This window comes from Cupressus sempervirens, chromosome 4 (genome assembly GCF_028749045.1).
Source record: "Cupressus sempervirens isolate cs-2001-9-10 chromosome 4, ASM2874904v1, whole genome shotgun sequence".
Lineage (NCBI taxonomy): Eukaryota > Viridiplantae > Streptophyta > Pinopsida > Cupressales > Cupressaceae > Cupressus > Cupressus sempervirens.
In genome coordinates this window covers 600,107,697-600,132,329 of record NC_143121.1, presented here as the reverse complement: position 1 = coordinate 600,132,329, position 24,633 = coordinate 600,107,697, and the positions used below count along the sequence as shown (strand labels likewise).

The 24,633-nt window shown below is 34.7% G+C and overlaps 1 protein-coding gene and 1 long non-coding RNA gene across 3 annotated transcripts in view; one reads left to right on the top strand and one right to left on the bottom strand.

The window, feature by feature from the left end:
- LOC149562641 (chaperonin-like RbcX protein 2, chloroplastic) overlaps window positions 1-24,633 on the bottom strand; it is a 47,059-nt gene that overhangs the window by 6,810 nt on the left and 15,616 nt on the right. The gene's annotated exons all lie outside the window — the stretch shown is intronic.
- LOC149562640 (uncharacterized) overlaps window positions 1,652-24,633 on the top strand; it is a 40,029-nt gene continuing 17,047 nt past the window's right edge. Inside the window, exon 1 of the long non-coding RNA XR_016363964.1 lies at window positions 1,652-2,488. This is a non-coding gene — a long non-coding RNA (uncharacterized LOC149562640). The remainder of the gene's footprint in view (window positions 2,489-24,633) is intronic.

Below are 24,633 nucleotides of genomic sequence, written 5' to 3'. Positions count from 1 at the left end.
TATATTTAAGTTAATATTATGCCAAAAAAATGTGTCATACGTCATACGAAGAGGCATGCATATGTAAATGTGAAGTATTGAATATATGAGAATGTGACGGGTCTTATTTTTGGGAATCAAAGAGACCTTCGTGTGAAAAATGAAGAGTTTCATGCAATCTATTTATATGATTGATTGGTGTATTGTAAATCAATCAAGTAAAAAGCTATATACTTGAATATTTTTATGATCAATAAAAGACATTTTTGCTGGTGTGGCTGGGTTTTTCCCTTCCAGTGGAAGGGTTTTCCCAAGATAAATGTATTGAGTGATTTGTGGTTTGTTTATGCTCTTTTATTGTTGTTTTCTCTATTTCTTACATTACTATTAGTATAGTAATGTGAGAATGATAATGTGTAACTCTTCTTCCTTACTTATGAGTGGTTGATTGAAATTTGTTAGAAGCAATTAACATCAATCGAAAAGGACTTTAAAACAACTATCGAACTTAGCTCTGAATCTTTCCATCCATAAAGTTCTGGATAGTGCCTTCTAGTAGCTGTTTGCTCATGCACGTAACATACTTATTTCTCCATTTGCAGATGTGAAAAGAAGTTTGTTAGAAACTTCTCCACCATAGCTTAATGAACTAACAATTTAAATCACATGTATAAAGCTGAAGATAATTGCTCTAGCAAAGGTTAATGAATAGAAAATCCTTGTTGTAAATGTTCATTCTTGTCTTTGACAAGAAAATAAGCGCATTATACATGTTATCCTAGCTGCAAGAACTTTCTGTATCATGTGTTAATTCTGAAAGTGGTAGGATAGCATTGCATTTCTGGAATGGACGACTGAGTCATAGATCAATAATATTAATTTATAACAGTATGTCTCAAGCGTTAAGGAGAAACTTAGTAAGTAATCTTGAAATTACATTTGGCAAAACAAAACAAAAGGAAAACAATAATCATGTATCTCTTAGTGATACCCAACAGACACCAAGATCAAATTTAAAGAAAGACTGTACACGTAACATGTTCATAAGTGTTGAAATTTGTAGCTGCGATAGAGATCTTTTTCTCTGTTCATATAAAATGGAAATGTGTTTGTTATCACCGTTATGGTCACTTCAAGCTGAAAGAGACATTTGTGAGATATTATATAAAAAGACATATCATACATCATGCAAACAGGCACACATATGAAAAATATTTAATGTTGTATATTTGGAAATATGAGGAGTCTTGGATTTTGAAGAGACCTTCGTGTGTAAGATGGAGAGTCAAAACATAATCTATTTCTATGATTACTGGTGTATTGTAATGGCATGAAGTGAAAGCTTTGTACTTGAACTTTTATCATCAATAAAGAGACATTTTACTGTTGTGGCTGTGTTTTTCCCTTCAAGTGGAAGGGTTCTCCTAGGATAAATGTATTGTATCTTTTGTGTTTTATTTCTGCTCTTCTTTTGTTGTTTATCCAATTTCTGGACTAAAAATATTAACAACGAGAACAATGACATTCTTGTTGATTTATGAGTAAGTCGTTCCTATTACTACTATTCTTTCAATGGCAATACACTAGTTAACTACTTTTGTTGAAGCTATTAGATACTTATCTACTGCTGTCCTATATTGCAGGATAGGGTCTTCTCACACGGACAATCAAGTAGAGTTTGAGTTGCTTCCACCTTCTTTTCCCTTGGATGAATTAGGATCGAAAGATTCAAGTTCTTAATACACACTATGTTCCATGGTTGTCTCCATGGAACAAAACCCTTACCACATCACTGTGTTTTCAGAGTATCAATGAACAAAGGATAATGGTCTATTTCAATAACCGGAATTCATAGACTAGGAGACTGAAATTTAATACCCTTAAAATTGATTAGGAATTATATGCTAAGAATAGAGGATTGGTATAGTCCAGCTTGCTCTATATTATCAAATGTTATGATAAGCCTCGTTGGAAATTCTTATGAGTGGATGACTAAAGAAATCTGTCCTCATAACCTGATGTCCTCATAGATGCATAACCGGGACTACCCAGTGATGAGCTTAGATGGTGCAAGTTGGATAGGGTGTAGATTAACTTCATGACTTCGATGAATATGAATCCTTGGCCAAGGTGCATCAGAATCAGTGATGCTTGTCAATCTCTGATTCCCAGATACAACTTCAGTAATTACGCCAAGTTAGCAGCAGCTATAGGGCGTAACCAATTAAGCTTGTAGGGTACACCAGTTCCAGACGACTTGAACCTTACCATTTATTTATCCCTGTGAAGGGCCAGACCCACTTCAAAAAGAAGTGTGCAAGGGAGGATCAATAGTGATCCATGGTTGGATGGATAAACACCCTGATGATACTTTTCCCCCACCCAAGTTAAAGACAAGGCATTCGAGGCAGCCTCTTCTCTCTACTTCGTAGTGCACTGTACATTCTCTACACCCAAGTTAAAGACAAGGCATTCAAGGCAGCCTCTTCTCTCTACTTCGTAGTGCACTGTACGTTCTCTTTCCGTTTATCAATTGCTTCAGCATAATTATTATGTAGATACGTAAGTTTTCCAAATGATTAAATTTATTTCCTTAATCTAGAAAACTTGTCAAATTACTCTTCTATGTGGTTGTTTTCTTTAGTTGTTCTAAATGTTTACATATGCAAGCACAGTTATGATATTTAGTTTAGTTAAGTTCTGAATCTAGTTTACTTCAACTTTTCCCTGCTTTAAAAAAACAAACTAGTCGTTGTTTTCTCGTAGAAACTTTTAGCATGTTACAATTCAAGTCTAGAAGGTTCCCAGTGAAGCACAATTATGGAAAGTTGATACGGGTGTCTAGAAGCATGCAAGGAGCATGAGGTTGCATTTTGGGCTTCCCTTAAGTATGTGGGTGAAGGTTGTTAATGTTGTTGTATATTTGATCAATAGAGGTCCCTCTACTCCTTTGAATTGTGGTATTCTCAAATAGTACTAGGGGGTTGGCACCCTTCTTCTGTCAGAGGAAGCATGGACTGCTATAAAGATGAGTTTTTTTTTTTTGTATGACAATCTCTAGATGACTTATAATACAGGTATGCAACCAACTATTATAAGTCATCTAGAGATTGTCATGCTATTAATAATATACTGTAAGTAACCATAAAGGTAATATATGTATTATAAAATGTTGAACAAGAAGTCAATGATGTGAAGAACGGTTCAAACGAGGTTTGTGATCGTCTTTAACATCGATATGATGCATGCAAAGTCAACTATCTCCATCATGCTTCCTTAAGGTTACTTACGGACATCTATATCAGCAGTTGGAAGTTGTCTGGGCAGATTAGAGTGGTAGTTGACCTCATTGGAGCAGCATTGTGTCTTCTATTGGGTGATCGGAACAAATAATGCATGAACCCATTGTTGTTGTGAGTTGTTCTGTTAAACTAACAACCTAGTTGGGGGATGTAATGCCCCCTGCTAGGAGGCTGCCAGTTCCAAATGATTGAAATAAATCACTATGCAATTAATTTGGATTGAATTAAGAAACAATGGTAATTTTATAATACATTTGACAATTAACATACTTTAAGCCTAATTCCTTACTTCTCTCCTAAACTCAACCCTAAGTCGAATGGGGATTTACTTGTCGTAGGGTGCTTGACACCAATCTACAATTAGGCTACCTCAAGGCTTTAGGACTCATCCATATCCTATCTTGGGATTTACCTATCTTGTGAGATTTATTTTGTCTCTCCCTACACAATACCAACCTATCCTCTTAAGGAGCTACAATGAGTGATTAAGGATAAGCTATGAGTATACTATTATCTCATGTATTATAAATAAAACATACCAGATAATTCTGATTTTACTATTATTAATAGATATAAATGCTACAGCATGTATATATTTATTAGACTACTTTCCTAACCTTATAGAAAATGGTGGGAATACTGTGCTAGGGTACATGCAAACCAATCTACAAGTGGGCTCCCTCAAGGCTTATGGAACTTGTCCATATAACATCTTGGGGTTCACCTACCTTGTGAGGATTTACTCTACCTCTCCCTAGATAAACCTCCTATCGTTATGAAAGCATTAGCAAAAGAGTAAGGCTTTTGGAGCTTGTCAATATCCCATCTTGGGATTCACCTACCTTGCGAGGCTTTACTCTGCGTCTCCTTACACAAACTTCCTATACTTATGAAGGCATTAGCGGAACACTAAGGACTAGGCCATTAATTATATTTGTTTTTCATGTATTATACATCTTTTAAATTAAAGCATGATTGTTATATAAATCTAGATTCCACTACTATGCATATATTCCAAGACCAAAATTTTGGTATGAATCTTCTATGTATTTCATTTCTTATTTAATCCCCTCCGTCCTCTTTTTCAAATGAACCTTCTTTCCTTTATATCTCTCAATGTGAGTAAAAGGTCAAATCTCTTCATCATAAATACACTTTGTCACAAGACACAACCTTCACCATTAACACCCTTGAAGGAGTACAACCTTTATTATTTATGCCCTTTGAAAGGGATACAACCTTTCACAATCAGATCTACACTTCTTATTTAAATAAGATTTGTTCTAATTCCTCTATTTTTATTATAAAACAAACATTTATTTCCTCTATCCTTTCTTGATCCCCATTTCAAATGAATCCTTTCCCCTTTTGTATCTTCCTATATGAGGGAGAGGTCAAACCACTTCATCATGTCATCCTTTAGGCAAGAGTTGCAACCCTTCCTAACTTTACCCCCTCAAGAATCACAACCCCTCATAATTACAACCCTTTGAAAGAGTTACAATCTTTCACCGTTGCTTCCTTTTTAAAAGAGTTATTTAGTTCCTAATTTTCTTCATATTCCTTTCTTCTTCCATTAATGCTTCTTTAACTCCTATGCTCTCCTCGTCTACCCTCATCCATATCTCTTTTATATCTTATTTTGCTAGAGTCACAACTCTTTGTTACATGTCTCTTGACCTCTCATTAATCTTAGATAATTTATAATATATTATATTTTATTATTTTTATTTTATTATTAATATTTAAAGATCAAATCCTATTTCAGAAAGGGGACATTACAATTTTCCCTTCTCAAAATTGCTTGTCATCAAGCAATGACATTTTCTATACAAATATTTCAATATGAGTAGCTTCTGCTATGCAATTTCGATATTAACCAATACATTGAGAATTTACAAGGTTTGCAGTTTTAAGACAAATTTTCTCTCATCTTCTAGAGACAAGGATTAAGGTCATCTTTGTAATGAAATCAAAATTAATTTTAGAAATGGCCAAATTTTGCCAATAAATTCATATAAGTGGGTTCAATCTAGTTATACTCTTATTCTAGATCAACCAAAGTAGAACCACGCATGGAACATACACCTTAAAATAAAAGGATACAAATGAATTTATGAAGACACAAAGCATAAAGACAATACACACATTGTTAGACTTGTTTTTGATCTTTACTTTGCAAGATGGCAAGATCAAAGCTTTAATACCACTTGTAATACCTATTGCTAGGAGGTTGTCAATCTCCAATGATTAGAAACATCATTATGCATTTAAATTAGGCGGAATTAAGAAAAAATGAATAATTCATAATACATTTGACAATCAACATGCTTTAGTCCCAATCAAGGTTGCATGGGTGCACGTACCCACACCCCTAGGACACGTACCCACATATCCCTATACTAGGTACATGTACCCAAGTACTAGGCACTCGGTGTAGAGAATTATAGCAAAGGACATTGATTAAGATTTCTGATTTTTGTTTCGGTTTTTTGTTTGAGTGTCAGCTGGTTGTTTATCAAGCTTAATTCAATACATAATCAGTTTGAAATTTGGTACAATACTGATTAACAGTAAACTTTATCACTGTTCAAGTCAGAAGTTTATCTTTTGCAATATGTCATTGTTATATGATTTATGATCTTCTTGTTCATGTTTAAAGTCTGTCTTCTTTGTTATGCAGCTAAACATTTAGCATATGTTACTATTACAAACATATTGCAAATCTGAAGCTGAAAAGAATACATTACATCTGCAAACTTTATCATTGATGTTGTTTTGAAAAACCGTTGTTATGACTCATATTTTCAGATTTTTTGTAAATATTATAAATTGGTGTACCCAAGTACCCCCGCCCCCTACTTTGAAAAATGACCGTACCCATACCCATTCCCGTACCTTGAGTACCCAAGTACCCCCATCTCCATGCAACCTTGGTCCCAATTCTTTACTTCTCTCCTAAACTTAACCCCAAGGAGAATGGGGAATTACATGTTGCAGGGCACTTGACACCAATGTTACCTAGGGATGCATCCTCAACCTAAAAACCCACATCCCTATACCAAAAACATTTTTGGGTCTTGGGAATGGCTAGGGTATGTCCTAACTGTGTCCCCTTTTTTTGAAAATTCATATGGAACATCTCGGAAACTTGGAGACTTTTAGAAAAAAAATTTGGGGATGCCAGTATGTCTCAAGGATGGTTGGGGATGCCTTAGGGTACCTTGGAAGTCCTTGAGACAGATGGGCATCCCTAATGAGATAGGCAACATCAGCACTTAAAAAATACATTTTTCTTTTATAAAACTCTTTCTAATTTTAATTTTGAAGTGGACCTCTCCTTCCAAATTCACCCAAGCATGCTTATTACTATTTGGTAACTAATCCCTACTATATTTGGGGTCCTCTAATTAGTATTTGACAACATTACATTACGAATCATGAAAGTAAGAATGTTGTTACAGTCATGCTACATGCTCAGAATCATATAGCATATTGTTTGGAAGATGTTGGGAAAGTTTTAAAAGTTCATTACAAACTTGGTACATGCATTTTTATGTCATTTCATGGCAATACATTAGTGTTGGGTTGGTTTTGGGTTGATTTGGGTCCTTTATGGAAGATATGGTGAATATTGGAAATTTCATGAGGGTACCATCTTACTGCAACAAACCTATATCATGGTCGGAATTGTCAAAAGTTTTGTGAAAGTAAAAAAAAAAACCTGGTTCAACTTAATGATAAGCTTTCTCAGTGATGGCTTGCAAAGTAAAAATGATAGCTTGCAAAGTGAAAAGAGTGGACAAGAATGAACCACCTTGCTTAACTCCAATAGTCCTGTAGATAAACAAAGAACGGCCACATATTGTATGAAAATGACCTTTGACTATATCATGGAGTCTCAAAATTGTCCATTGGACCCAAGCACACGACCTTTCAAAGAGATGATACCTACAAAAAGTTGATAAACTGGTTCAACTTTACAATAAAATTCCTCAATGATGGCTTGCAAAGTGAAAATGATGATCAAAACAGAAATTAGCTTGGCCATGAGCATGAAGCTTGAAATTATCCACAAAGTAGTAAATCTAGAATAATGGTAGAAAGCTTGGAAAGTGGTTGTCCAATCATGATAGTCTTGTAGTTTTTATGGTCAAGGGGGTCTCCAGGCTTGTAGATAGCATGAATCAAGTGAGAAGACCAAGATGACATGAATCCAATGATTACTATATTAAAATAATTCATCAATGAAAGTTGGATACTTCTAGAATTCAATTTGCAATTTAACAATGCCTTCTATTTTACTAGTTTGCATTTTATAAATGGCCTCTTTCACTTTGCAATAAGTTACAATAAGATGATGAAGATTGGAGGCAAGCTATTGTGATTGTAGTTCTCTAAATGTCAAAATAAGTTACAAGGAGATAATGAAAGTGAGAGGTAGGGTATTCTGATTGGAGGTTCTCTAGTAATGTCATCTAATCTAGAATCATGTTAGAATCAAACACTGGACCTTTGCTATAGCACATATTCCTATCCAAACATATGGAAAGGCAAACAAATTTAGGGTCATTATACAATAAATGTGGTAGAACTAAAGCTAAACAATACTCAGCATTGACCTCACTCAAGAGAAGCTCTCATCATGACACAATAAAAATGGACAATAGAAGAAACCAAACAAAATGAGTGCATTGAACACTTCAAATGAGTATGGTAACTGCATTCAAGTGAGCAGGGGTATGCTTGCTCAGGCAGCCATGCTGAATCCTAACACAAAATAAAAGATGGGCAATAGACACCAACCAGAAAGTTGAACATAACCTTTATGTTGGGATCTTTAACTTCTTCAACTTCATCTTCACATCTACAAACAGTTCTCCACCATGTATCTCTGATATCCCAAAGATTGTCATTCAAATTTGCATTTCTTCAAAGTAAGAAATTGCTTTTTCTCCTTTTCAGTTTTTGATATTCATTGAATATCTTCCTCTGATGTCTTGCTGAAAACAAGAATGCCATCCAAGTACATATCACTTACGAACCAGTAAATATTTGCAAAACTGTATACACACCACTCTTTCAAAATCTGTTCTGTCTGGTTTCTTGAATGTTTTAGGAAAATGCATTTATTGTGGCATCACCATTCGGGCCACATTAGTGAAAATATCTTCAGACCACCATTAGTTAAAAAAACATTCGATGATTCCTTTATGTACTCTGAAACATTTTTTATTTTTTTGTAATGTCCCTTTTTCAATCATTCAGCATCTATGTTAGCTCCACCTTTCTTAGAGAACGACCTCTTTATCACATTGGAAGTTCAGTCATTGACTTCATGTTCAAGGATCATGTTGAATCTATTGATTCTTTCTAGGACATTATTTCTAGAGTACTGTTCGAATTTGATTTTTGATAAGTGCCTATTTTTAATGTTTAAATAACTAGTTGCTAGGTGACAACTCGATTTAATTATTTAAATGGACTAATATATCCAAAAAGTTAAAAATGACAAAACCACCTTTACAAAGCAATAAAGTTTATTTAAATTCAAAGTGATTCTAAATTATGTTTTTACAAAACATCTTCTAGTAAATTATGAAAGCTCTGAAAGGGCTTATTGAATTACTTTTACAAAGTAAATTGTAATAAAGTTCATTTAATTTTAAAGTGATTTTATATTAAATTTTCAAAAAAATTCCCCAAAACTTATAAAAGGGTCATTCATTCCAGATTATTAATTTGATAAAACCTTTATGGGTGTTTGAGTTGTTGTTTAGTCCTAGGACGAAAGCCAAAAAAATAAGTTTTGGTGGGGAAAGACATACTGAAAGATCCCTGATGGATATCTTCTGCTGATCTGTTGTAATTTTATTATTTTTAAATTTGTTTTCCCTGTTTAATAATATTTTCTTGCAAAGCTAGACAGAAGTTGCAGAAGGGTTTGAGTGTTTTATGTTTTTGATGATTTTGCAATGAGTAATAACAAAAGTACAATAACCTGAACCAGTTCTGAAAATATATTTCAAATACAACCAAAGTAACTTCGCTTCAAGCAGATTTTTAAATATAAAACCTAGTTTGTAACCGGATGAAGATTTACAATAATATCTAGATGATTACAACCAAGGATAAACCCAACTTGAAGGCATGAAGAAGAAATATGAACCCAGAAAGAAGATATGGCTAGATTCCAACTCTAGGAAAGAATATGGCTGCCAGGTGTTGTTGTACAGCTGCAAAGTGCCCACCCGTGGATAGAATGCCCAAATCTCAGCTAAAACTCTAATTCAATACTACGGTCCCAAGAAGAAACAATGCACAATCTCCAAGACGCCTCTGACTGCAACAAATCCAAACCACTATTTTGGGGGCTAAGTCCCAAACAGGCAAAGCAAGAGGGTTTGGCGTCCCAAATGTTGAAAGCTCAATCAAAGCCCAAAACCCAAATCCAAAATGTAATATGTCAATAATGGATTAGAACTTTCTCTTTACCTCCTTATAACCCACCATACTTAGCTCGAACCCTAAAAATGTCTCCATGTGGCGTCGGGTTATAAAATAATATATTTCTCATTTTTAAAGTGGTCAAGTATCTAGAAATTGACCTTTTTCCCAATAGAAAAAATTCCATTCACCGAAATGCTCTGAGTCAAAAGAGAAATATTTAGAAAAGTTCAAGAGCTTTCCAACGAGCTATTACACCAAGGGATTCTCATCCAAATGAGGCCAAAAAACCTCTTATTACTCCAAAATGGCTATAACTTAGCCTTATTTAAATTATTAAAATGCTAACTTAGGAGAATATTTAAATATATTAAAATATTTCCCAAATAGTGAACTGATAGCCCAAAACACCTCTACAAGGTGAAACTAATCTCATCACCTCCTATGACTAATGCTAGATAATCTGAAATAACTAATAGTCTCATCCCTCAAAAATAGGGATAATCCTAAAAAATGGGAATGTCTCTAAATCTCCTGAAACTGAAACCATAGAATGATCTCGTAGAGACTCAAGAATGTAACCCATCTCCACCTCCTAAAATGTAGGAAACTCCTCCTACAATTAAGGAACTGCTCTCAATTGCTCTCCTACTGTCTGAAACTCCAGATCCGAACACTGTGTACCTTGACTGAGTCTCTAAACACCACTGCCAGCCTACAAGACTCTAATGATAGGCCAACTCTATTGTCTCTGATGTCCACTCTAGAAAGGGGACATGAAAATCCTTCCTCCCGAAGATTGCTTGTCCACAAGCAATGAACAAACTCCTATTGCGCCACTCTAATATACACTCCTGGCTGTGTGAAATGAAGCAACACATCAAGGATCGCCCAATCAAATGCACTACATAGGATAATACCAAGATCCCACACTAGATGAGAGTGTTCCCACAACCAAGGTGGTAACATACTAGAATCCCTATGAGACAAGACGTCAAACAAAACAACACCCTGATTCCAACACCATCTAAACCAACACTCATCCATCAGGTCTAAACAGGGATAACTGGAAACCTCTATCATGCCATATCTCTCTGCAACCATTGTGATACCACCATGAAAGTAATAATGGTCCAAAGCATCATGTCTGCTAATACCCACATCATTCTGTAACCATGATCCTGGATGAAGTCTCTATAATATAGATGTGATAGCCCATGTCGGAAACTGCTTGACATAATGCTGGATCGTGTTCTCGTCCCACCAACCAATCCTACCAAACTGCTAAGTTAGGTGCCTATAGTCAATAAATCTATCCTCTGAAGATGGGAGCGCACTATTGCAACACGGATAGTATAAGTCCTGCTTCAATATCCCCATAGCCTTATGAAGAGCATGGAAATCTGCTATGGAAAATCCTCCACTATCCTACTCATCAATCATAAGAGCACTCCAACTGAGTGTAGATAACATCTGTCGAGTGACATCAAAGTGCTCAACCACTATATCTACCCTCCTGTCATCAACCTTGAGTTGTCTAATCAAGCGATGAGGAGTCTGAAAATGATAGTTCTCAGGCATGTGTACTACCTCTGAATCTGCGCTATGGTAGGATATTGTGTCTGAGTCATGTACATCGCTGTAAGGAATATCCAGTATGCATTCATTAATGCATGTATCCTCATTTATAGTACTGCAACTTTGTACCTCTGAGACCACCTCCTCTGTCAATGATGAAACTGCTGTCACCACACTATGATCACTCTCATTAGCTCCCCATGTGTCTGCACATACAACCAAATCACGATCTTGGTATTCAGCGTCACTATGAGTACACACTACTCTAATTTCTAGAGTATGCTCTAAGAAATCAGACTCATCATGACATGAAGTCTCATCACCCAATGCCTCTGAAATACCTATGTCCGGATTACTCTCTTGTGAAAACTCACCAAAATAATTCCGACCCTTTCTATTACTTGTTGTTCCATCCAAATCAATGCTGGCCTCTTCTTCCATTGGAAGAAATAAAGATCTAATGAATGATTCCCTTTGTTTCCTTGCGTCAACTATTTGATTATGGCATTCTTTGACTCTTTGGAGACGTTGTCTTATTTGGGCAGCAAGTATCTTTGCTTGCATAGCTCTATCTAACCAATATTTATTCAACCTTTGACAATGTTTTATATCATCTACCCCAAAGTACACAAAATCAGGCTTATGATGACTTGTACCATTCCCATCATCATGTCCCATGCTTGCACCATGTGTACCCTCAAATATAGAATACAAATCATTGTTCTCTTCTTGACCAAAGGATGCCACATCTTGAGGTAATGAAGTTGTGTCACTGTTGTTGCAAATTTCAGAATAGGCCTCACACCTTGGTGTCACATTTCCAACATCTCTAATGGTTTGTCCCCTGATTGTAATCTCTTCCAATTTGTGACCAATGGCTTCTTTATTATCATTTAATATTTCTTTCTCTTTTTGTTGCTGAAAGGAGCTTGTAGATACCCAATTATCATTTGCTTCATGTACACCCATAAATTTTGTAAAGGAAAGGCGGTTGCGTATCTCCTTAGGAAGAGAACAATACTGATGGTAGCTGCTCATAACTGCAACATTGAATGTCTTGGCAAGAGGCATCTTACTTGTGCTTGTTAATGAAGATGAAACCTTAGAGCACTCATTTTTGTTTCTAGCCATGGTAGGTTCGCCAACACCCAAATGTCAAAATGAATTATCAAAACTTTTTATCCAATACCCAAATGCCAAAATGAATTATCAAAACTTTTTAGCCAGTACTCAGATGCTGAAATGAATTATCAAAACTTTTTATCCAATATCTAGATGCCAAAATGAATTATCAAAACTTTTTAGCCAATACCCAGATGCTGAAACGAATTATCAAGACTTTTGTTGAAATCTATTGTGACAATTTCTCACAAACCCTACAGGCTGGCAGGATGTAAGCTCTGATACCACTGAAAGATCCCTGATGGATCTCTTATGCTGATCTACTGTAATTTTATTATTTTTAAATTTGTTTTCTCTGTTTAATAATATTTTCTTGCAAAGCTAGACAGAAGTTGCGGAAGGGTTTGAGTGTTTTATGTTTTTGATGATTTTGCAATGAGTAATAATAAAAGTACAATAACCTGAACCAGTTCTGAAAATATATTTCAAATACAGCCAAAGTAATTTCACTTCAAGCAAATTTTTAAATATAAAACCTAGCTTGTAACCGGATGAAGATTTACAATAATATCCAGATCTGAAGGCGTGAAGAAGAAATATGAACCCAGAAAGAAGATACGACCAGATTCTAGCTCTCCAATGCTGCACGTGGGAAAGAATATGGCTACCAAGTGTTGCCGTATAGCTGCAAAGTGCCCACACATGGATAGAATGCCCAAATCCCAGCTGAAACTCTGATTCAATATTGCAGTCCCAAGAAGAAACAATGCACAATCTCCAAGAGGCCTCTGACTGCAACAAATCCAAACCACTGTTTTGGGGGCTACGTTCCAAATAGGCAAAGCGAGAGGGTTTGACATCCCAAATGCTGCAAGCTCAATCAGAGCCCAAAACCCAAATTTAAAATGTAATATGTCAATAATGAATTAGAACTTTCTGTTTACCTCCTTATAAGCCACCATACTTAGCTTGAACCCTAAAAATGTCTCCATGTGGTGTTGGGTTATAAAATAATATATTTTTCATTTTTAAAGTGGTCAAGTATCCAGAAATTGACCTTTTTTCCCAATAGAAAGAAATCCATTCACCGAAATGCTCCAAGTCAAAAGTGAAATATTTAGAAAAGTTCAAGACCTTTCTAACGAGCTATTACACCAAGGGATACTCATCTAGATGAGGCCAGAAAACCCCTTATTACTCCAAAATGGCTATAACTTAGCCTTATTTAAATTATTAAAATGCTAACTTAGGAGAATATTTAAATATATTTAAAATATTTCCCAAATAGCGAACTGATAGCCCAAAACACTTCTACAAGGTGAAAGTGATCTCGTCACCTCCTGTGACTGATGTTGGATAATCTGAAATAACTAATAGTCTCATCCCTCAAAAATAGGGATACTCCTAAAAAATAGGAATGTCTTTGAATCTCCCGAAACTAAAACCATAGAATGATCTCGTAGAGACTCAAGAATGTAACTCATCTCCACCTCCTAAAATGTAGGAAACTTCTCCTACAATTAAGGAACTACTCTCAACTGCTCTCCTACTGTCTGAAACTCCAGATCTGAACACTGTATACCCTAACTAAGTTCCTAAACACCACTGCCAGCCTACGAGACTCTAATGATAGTCCAACTCTATCGTCTCTGATGTCCACTCTAGAAAGGGGACATGACACCTACCCTAATTTATTTAGGGTTCGTTCAAATTTCACATGCGTATTGAGCAGGATTTGGATGCAAAGATTTATCTATTTCGTCTTTCCAAATTTGGTAAGCTTGTATGTTCAAAAGTTTCACCTTCAAAATAAATAATTTATTATCTGGGTGTGTGCAAAAAGTATGATATTAGTAAGTTCTATGATGTTTGTGTTATGAGAGTTGGATTTTTAGTAGTGGCCGAACAGCCATACCACTCACATAGCTTTAGAGGAGGTCATACCCACTCAAACTTGAGACAGGTGGTCTAAAACATTTATATTGAAGGCTTTTGAGCCTTTTGTCCAATGTGGCATCGAACCTAAGTGTTTCCAAGCTTGTCGAACCCATTGCTAAGGTGGTCAAAGCTTTGGTCAAAACTTGTAGCATTTTGATGTCTCCCACATCCATTTGCAACAATTAAGGACTGACACAGCATATTAACAAATTCCACTTTGATAGCTAGCAAACATTGGATGCAACACAAAAGTCAAGAGAGGGCCAATTCAATTAAATAAATCGTGGGTTTCTGGCCTTGACAGGGAGTGGAATTCACATTTTTGTGTTTGAAAGAAACATGAGCAGTTTTGAGGCATTGGGGAGCATAACTTGCCGCTATTACTCTATAATTCTTGGGCCAGCATTGGATGCAATGACAACTATATGCATTAACAACTAGCAATCATTTACTATGCCCTTGGTTTAAAAGTCAGAAAATAGTCTCACTTATTTCTGTGTTCAGTTTACTAATAATAGTTTGTACCTTAGTTACTGAATCAGACACGTGAATTGGATTCGTGGATTCGTGAATTTTTATTTTTCCCATAAAGATTCATGAGTATGTGTATATATATATATATATATATATATGCATATATATATATATATACATATGTATATATATATATACATATGTATATATATATATATGTATGTATGTATGTATATGTATATACATATATATACATATATATACATACATATACATATACATATACATATTATTATATGTATATGTATATGTATATGTATGTATATATATTTATAATTTATAAATATAGATATATATGCATTATATAAAAAAATATTATATATATTTATTCTAAGTTTGACTTGTGGGTCCTTGGGGATTCGTGACAGATTTGTGTGGATTTGTGATAGATTCGTGAGGATCCACGTGGATTCATCTGGATTCAGGCATTATCCTTGTTTTGGATAGTGGATTCGTCCAGATTCACAGTCCACAGATCCAGACAAATCCACAGTCCAAAACAAGGATCCAGCCCGAATCCAAACGAATGTATATGTATATGTGTATATGTATATATATATATGTATATGTATGTATATATATATATGTATGTATATGTATATATATGTATGTATATATATTTATAATTTATAAATATAGATATATGCATTATATTAAAAAAAATTATATATATATTTATTCTAAGTTTGACCTATGGGTCCTTGGGGATTCATGACGGATTTGTGTGGATTTGTGATAGATTCATGAGAATCCACGTGGATTCATCTAGATTCGGGCAGGATTCTTGTTTTGGACAATGGATCCACACTCCAAAACAAGGATCCAGCCTGAATCCAAACGAATGTATATGTGTATGTATATGTATATGTATATGTGTACATGTATATATATATGTATGTATATATATATGTATGTATATATATGTATGTATATGTATATGTGTATATGTATATATATTTATAATTTATAAATATAGATATATGCATTATATAAAAAAATAAAATATATATATTTATTCTAAGTTTGACCTGTGGGTCTTTGGGGATTCGTGACGGATTTGTGTGGATTTGTGATAGATTCGTGAGGATCCATGTGGATTCATCTAGATTCGGGCAGGATCCTTGTTTTGGACAGTGGATCCACTGTCCAAAACAAGGATCCTGCCCAAATCCAAACGAATCTTGGTACGAGTCCAGATCTAGATCGGATCCGGATCCGAATCCGGCCTCCTTGGCATGAATCCGGTAACTAAGTTTGTAACACTTGTAATACTTCATTTTGGAAGGCACTGATGTATGGGATAGTTGTCCAAAACAACTGCCTTCCAGTAAATGAATATACATAGTTGAACCTTGTTCCAAATCAAAAGAAATGGTTTCTTTATCGGCAAACCAAACGCACACAAATTGTTTGTTGAAGTGCTTACACTGGAAGTGGTGAAAATTACAAAATTTTGGAAAATAAATTTGTCTGAAACTGTTACATTTTTATTTCTATGCATTGAGTGTTTGTAAACAGCTATAGTTTCATTTCTTGTTGGAAGTAATAGATTACAAATATAGTTAAAAGTTACTGATTTGAATGTATCTATGTTAATTTCAATGATGATTACTCTACATACATCTGGATTTATTTTCTATGTTCTCATTGTAAAGCTTTCTCTAACTTTAACAAATATTGCTCTGTAATTTATTGGTTTTGTATACATGTAGTTCTTGTTCAACAAAAGACTACTCTTTCAAACACCTTAGCTAGATGGGCTTGCAAAGACCATGGAACCAAACATTAATTGTAAAGAACCAGAAGAACGATGAGTGGCGCACAATTATATCAATGCCTTTTAATAGAGTTTGTGAGTATTGGTTGTTACTTGACTAATAGATCTGTATGTTTAGATCTTGTAGATAAGAAACCTTATGAAGTATGGACAAGTAAGAAACCTTTTGTTTCAAATTTAAGGATATTTGTCTACAAGGTTCATCTAAGTTGGATCCAAAAACACGAAATGCATCTTTGTGGTTACTACTTGACTAATAGATCTGTACATTCAGATCTTATAGATAAGAAACCTTATGAAGTGTTGACAAGTAAGAAACATTTTGTTTCAAACTTGAGGATATTTGTCTATGAGGTTCATCTAAGTTGGATCCAAAAACGCGAAATGCATCTTTGTTGGTTATCATGAGAATGTAAGAGGTTATGACACAGAATTATTTGTTTTAAAGATGTGATTTCCAAAGATCTTAAATATTTTCTAGATATGATTAAAAGAAAAGGAAGGAAAACAATGCATTTTATTACTAAGGTCAAGAAGTAAGAAGAGCACTAGTTGAATGTAATGTCCCCATTTTTGCAAGCACTCGAGTTTGTTGGATTAGCCTATCATTGCCCCTCGCAAACTAAGGCAGTTGGATAGAGGGTCCTGTTTGGGCAGAGATCAAAGTTTATTCTCCATTAGAGCTAAGTATATGTTCAGGTTTGGCCTTCGTTAGACTCAGTTTGGCTCACTTAGTATTTATAGTAAATGATTATTTCAGGAAAATCAGGGTTACTATTTATAGTGGGCCACCTAAGCAGACTATGATTGCAATGCACAGTTAGTTTGATGAGACTATGAGGGATTTACTATTCATAGTAAGCCACTGGTTAATAGAGATGGACCCTTACTATTATAGTAAGGCAATTGGGTGCATAGTGGACATAGTGGTCTACTCCTAGGTGCAAACAGAATTGAGATATAATGATTATTTGTGAAGTTATTGTAATTATTAATGAAGTGATTACTTTATTAAATTATTAGTAATTATTTATAGAGTTAAAAAGTCACTTCATATTCGATGGGGCCATGCCCTTCATTTAAATGACTTAAAGTGGCTTCTATTTATTCAAAATTTTATTTGTTAAAATTGCACTAGCATGGGGGAGGCCGATCCATTCTAACAACAGTCATTACTTCTCCCTAATATTTGTAGTTACAGCATGTCCTAAATGAGCAAATAATTTTTAGGTGGTTGATTGTAAGGGCAGGTGAAGGAAGCATTTAGATGGGATACCTTTTTGTTCTAATTTTCTTTTAAGTTTTTCTTTTTCAATCTTTGTATTTTCATTAAAAAAGATGATTCTTCTATCTTTCTTTTTTTCAATCAGGTGCAGGTACAGCCAAAACTTGTCATCAAGTTGGACCCTAGAAATACCCAAGCTGTGTACACTAGATGGGTACAACCTGGGTTTACGAGGTGCCCAATAACACAAGCCAGCATTTGAATTTACAGTTCTTCACCATTTTATAAGTGAATAAAGAGCATCTCAAAACTGATTTTACCCATGCATTTGTCAAAAATTCAGGATTAAAAGATGAGAGACATTGTTTTCCTACAATAGTTGTGTGACTGACCACTAGAAGTTCATGTGCAATTGTCAAATTCCATTTCCCTTTATTAAAATGACCCATTCTAGGATCTATTCGTCAAAGTTACTGAATGGTACAACACATTAGATTCTAGAATAGTATGAAGATCAGGAGAGTATTTACGTCAAAATGAAATGTATGATGTAAAATAAGAAAGCAAAAGAAAAACGATGGCTTGGCTAAAACTAATCGAAATCAGGTGAGAAAAACCTCAAGCAAAAATATATCCCTGTTACTAACAAAAGTTAAGGTCATCTTGTTGGAATCACTATTGTTGTTACACTAAAAGCTCGAGTTGTCAATAAACGTTACAACAACCAGAGATAAGGTTCCAGAGGAGGCGGTTAAGCATATGTCACAAATCCATCAGTCTATGCTGGAAAGAGGCACCAACCTAGAGGGGATGGAGGCACCAACCTCCCAAAAATCCCCCTTAGCATGACCCAAGGGATTTGAACCTGTAACCCAACGCTCTGATACCACTTGTTGAATGTTTTAGAGGAATGTATCCTCTACTTATAAACCAAGAAAGTTGAAATTTTGGAGGCGGTTGCATACCCGAAACTTCAATTAGACCAAAACTGCTCAAAACTGCTAAAATTGTCATAACAATATGGTAACTGCTTCTACTAAATAGACTTTTTCTCTTTCCATACATGTGTTATGCAAAAGATAACAAAGACCCATTTTAGCTAACTCAAATATCTTTCCAAAAAGGTATGGTAGTTGGGGTCTAACGGATACAAAAGCCTATCGACTTTCTAATAGACCAAAACTGTTTTTTTATAATCGTTTTCTTAACCAATGTGAACATTAAGTGTTAATTATATAACACTTAAGTGTTTGTCTTGACTATGTTTTGAACAATATTGAAGGACATCAAATAAGATAATTACATGATGTTAACTATACAATATGCTCATTATAATTGCATTATTGACATCAATGACAACAATCAAAGACCAAATACCAAGGGTTCAACATATTCCCTCTTTAGCATTGATGTCAATGCAAACTTCCACCTGTATATCCATGTGTACCTATATATCCTATATCTATACCTATATATGCATGTGTACTTGCACCTATATATCCATCATGTGGACATCTTCATCTTCACTTTTTTGCCCCTTTGACATCAATGACAAAGGAGATATACCAAGGTTTCAGTGTAACAAAAGGATAAGCAAAGTATACTCCCCCTAAAACCTATCACTCATTTATGAACTTATGCAAGAGAAGAAAGGGATAAAACCCCCAATCTTATTCTTAACCCTTCAAATATGGCTCTTGAGAGAGGTTTCGTAAATATGTCAACCAACTGATCTGAAGAAGGAACAAATTCTAATTCAACATTACCATTCAAGACATGTTCCCTTATGAAATGATAATGAACATCAATGTGCTTGGTGCATGAATGCATAACTAGATTCTTAGAAATATTGATTGCACTCTAATTATCACAATAGATAGGAACTAGTTTAGACTCTATTACTTTCATATCCGATAAAGTTTGAACCATCCAAAGAACCTGTTGACAACAAGAACATGTAGCTATATATTCAGCCTCTGCAGTAGGAAGTATAGTAGATTCTTGCTTCTTACTATGCCAACACACTAGCCTGTTACCCAAGAAAAATGCTGCTCCTGAAGTACTTTTGCTTTCATCTAGACAACCTGCCCAATCTGAGTCAGTATAAGCAACAAATCTGAAATCATCATGTTTAGGATACCAAATCCCATAATCCAAAGTACCTTGAATATATCTAAAAATTCTTTTAACTTCCATAACATGAGATTCTTTAGGTGAAGATTGAAATCTTGCAACCAAACATACAACATGCATGATATCAGGCCTTGAAGCTATGAGATGTAGTAAACTACCAATCATAGATCTATAAGTAGTTTGATCAAGATCAGGAGAATCATCATTTTAGTAAGTTTACATCCTGTTATCATTGGTGTTCCCATAGGCTTACAATCTTCCATATAAAATTTCTTTAACATTTCTTTTGCATACTTAGTTTGGGATAAGAATATACCATTTTCCAACTAAGAAATTCGCAACCCAATAAAATAGGATAGTTCACCAAGTATGGACATTTCAAATTCAGATTGAGTAAACTTTGAAAAACCTTGACTTAAAACATTGTTACATGCCAAATTTTGCCCTAAAATTTTAAACTAATTATATCTGTTGAACCAAATTATTTCTTCATGTTCATGTGAAATTAAATTAGTTAATTATAGTCGTTGTTATAACATGTGAAAGTGAGTTAATTATAACCATTGTATTGATCTATTCAGGATCATGTGAAATTGAGTCAGTTAATTATAGCCGTTGAACATTTATGATGAGCATGTAAAGTTAGTTATTTTGACATTAATGAAAACTCTAACAGTTACTTGATGATTTTGAATTAGCAATTTATAAATCTTGAATTGATGTCTTGGCAAGAATGTTGTTTTGAATGTTTACAGGATGAAGACTAAAGAGAGAGGGGAAGCATTGCAAAACGGGGTCATCAGAAGGGGATGGTCGAATAAGCTCAATCATCAGAATCGACAGGTTTGACATAAAACCATCTTGGCAAGGTTACTAGGACTTGGCAACATATTTTATGGTGGAACCACATGAGCTTTAAAGTGAAATGCTATAATAAAACAATATAAAATAAACATAAGTTCTTACCTTTAAGAATTATCAAATATTAATATCATTTTAATATTATTTTATATTCTCAGATATGATCATATGTAAATAATAATAAAGTGACACCATTACATTAAAAATATTAATCCAACAATGCCACCTTACCATTACGTACATATAAGCATAGTTGAGAAAATAAAACAATAATAAAATAATATTAATTATTTAAAACCTTTCATCTTCTTTTCCTTCTCATTTTTCCCACCTTTCTTTCTTTTCTTTTAAGCTGATTTGAATAACTTTCAAATATAATCTTGTAACTGAAGGTAGCCGTAAGGTCTGGCTCATTCCTATATTATGGATTCTTCTATAGACTATCGTCATTCTTCATGCACTCTCAATCGGCGTCTTTCATCCCTGAACAAATGAGTTCCCTATTAGCTTATATTGTGGTGAATGAACCCTATTCTAGTAATATTTTTGTCATGAAGCAAACCATTATCTTCCATCGTGGGTCTCTGCACAAGATAGACGGAATTAATCAAGTAAAGGCTCTTCTTCGATATTGGTGACAGAGAGTCATGTAAGGAATTCTAATTAAACTTGTGTAGTCTTAAAAGTTTCCATTTGATATTATTGATTGCAGAGTTCAATCTTAAGCTGGCCGTAAGACCTGAACTGTACTCAGTCTACTGTTTTTATTTTCATTGCCAAAATGTATCATTCTCCTTTGGTGATATAAGACAACGATATATGCTTGAAGCTTATCGCATTCTTAGAGATATCTGTTGTGGTATATAATAGTGATAAAATTCTGACATTTCCCATTCAAAGATTTGTTCTACCGACTGCCTTATGTGTTAACACTGTAATGAATTGTACAGAAGTCTAATGTATTCTTTTAGATATATAAATATGTAATTTCTCTAAACTTTTTCCTTTAAAAGACATCATCTCAGATAAAATCAATTCCAATCTAATATAATAATTTGAACCCGAACACCAGGGAATTCACCAGGCGTAATGCCAGAATATGGTGAAGAAGGTGTAAAGAATCTAAGTGAAGTTTATCTGAAGGCACCAAGGAATCACCGGCTTGATGGCCTGAAAACGGTGAGGAGGTGTAGAGATATCTGCAAAACAAGAATGATATCAGAACTAAATAATAAAGAAGAATAAATAATGCATTAGCTCATGTGTGTTCCACTCATGTAGAAAGTTGTCAAGCCGAGTGGTGGAGATCGGGTTGTAAACCCACATTTGAAATCCTTGGCCAGGGTGGAATTAGGTAGATTTGTCAAAACAAGTGATCTATGTTGTTGTCCAGACGCTTCAGGTATTTTGTTGAATAACTATTGGGACCTCAACCCACCTGGATACTCTGATAGCTAGATTAATGAACATCCCAAGCCCGACCTCGGGGTAGGGAGGGTTGTTCTATTAAATTAGAGCATGTGGGGATAAGTAATGGTCCGCAATTGGGAGGTTAAGCCTGTGTCAATGCTTCTCCTCTCACCAAAGCCAAGGCTTGAACAACCTATAAATGAAGCTTCACAAAATAATCTGTATGTTCTTTAGCCTCTGTATGTTAGCTATTTCTTTTATGGATGAAAGTCATTTTACTTTATAATTAGTTATTTCATTAAAGAAGTTAATTGATTTCAAATATCTCAAATTGTATTTCCTTTCAAGAATATCTGCTATTTATTTTCGGGTGAATAACTAGAAGTAGTTAAATGAATACGTCTGATAATTACTTCAGCAGATTTAGTTAGCTGTTGTTAACATTTCATTATTTTGGTAAATCAGCATTATATTTTATTTCAGTTTAAAACTGTTGTTGAAAATCTCAGTCATGTGAAATAGGAAATCAGTGTATTTCTAGATTGAATACGATTACGAAAATTGGTATTTTACATATGGTATTAGAGCACTGGGTTCAACACTGAGCCTAGGGCACATCACCTTCTTAAAAACTTAATAGAAATCTGAAATGACTACAGGATGTTAGTACGTCAAACACCTCGCAAGAAAACTTGGCATCCTATTTTTCCTTATCTTATTAAGAACATGACTAAGTTTGATTACTCCTGTTGTTCTGAACCTCAAGCTATTGAAACCCTAAGCCAAGCAATTCAACGAATGAAGAAGGAGAGAGTCAGATGGACTCCTGCCAAGAAGGTTGCATATAGGAACAAACTGATACAGAACTGGAACACTCAACAGAGCAGTCCCCTTTTCCATTTTCATAGATCTTGGATGGTATGAGACATGTACCAGTCTGAACTAGATGCTGCAAAGAAAAAATAAAGATACTGTGTGAATGTAGACTTCCTCAATAGAGGAAAATTTTGTAATTAAAGATTGCTTAGTCAAACAATGGAAAATAATTTTGTAAATAAAGATTGCTTAGTCGAGCAATGGGAATGAATTTTGTAAATAAATATTGCTTAGTTGAGCAATGGAAATGAATCTTGTAAATAAAAATTGCTTAGTCGAGCAATGGAAAAGAATTTTGTAAATAAAGATTGCTTAGTCGAGCAATGGAAATGAATTCTGTAAATGAGATTGTTTAGTTGAACAATGAAAGTGAAATTTTGAACAATGGAAATAAAATTTTGCTTAGTCGAGCAATGAAACTAAATTGTGTAAAATAGAATTCTTAGCTGAGAATTATGTGCTTGTAGATTTTTCTTTTCGCACATTAACAGAATTGTAAACTAACAAGTGAGAGACCTGAAACACAAAAATGAATAACATTAGAAATGTAGAAAACCAAGAGATAGTTCGTGAGAACCCCCAATCCTCCAACAAATTGTTACTCCAAATTTTGCAAGAGACGCAATTAAAACTAGAAATCATGGAAAGGAGAATGAGTGAAATGGCAGCCCAGATGGGGCAACATCATGAAGAGGTGCATACCACACTCAAGGTCGAGACAAAAGTCTCTAAACATAATAAAACCCCCTCTCCTAAAAAATCAGATAAGCAAAAGAAGAAGGAAATAGTAGTTGATTTATCAGCAAATATAAAGAAAATTAAACCACCTAAGTTCTCTGGTTCTGAGTCCGGAGATGAACCTAAAGCATGGCTGACTGAAATGGAACAATACTTTGAAATTAGAAACTTCTTAGATACCTCAAAGGAAGTATGGGGTATATATCATTTCACCAGAGAAGCTGCAACTTGGTGGGGAAACACCAAGGTAGAACAAAACATTAGATCTACTAACATCACCTGGGAAAAGTTCGTAGACATATTTAGGACACGTTGGCTGCCCCAAACTTTCTATGATCAGAAACTCTTGGACTTCCAGAACTTAAAACAAGGGGATTTGTCAGTACATAAATATTGGGAGAAGTTTACTCAGTTACTTAAATACGTACCGCCATACCAGTAAGACACCAACCTGTAGGTAAGAAAGTTTATCATGGGATTGAATAACAAGATAGGGGGAGCTGTAGATGTCCTTGCACCTCAAACTATGGAAGAGGCTTTGGAAAAGGCTGTTCGACAAGAACATAAGACTAGGAAGGATGATTCCATTCGGGACAATAAGAGAAAGACTACATGGAAGTCAGAAGGCAATGAATTCGGACCATCGAGAAAACAATTTAAGGATTATAAGAATAGCAAACCTGAGAATAAAGGCAATGGAACAAGAGACATCA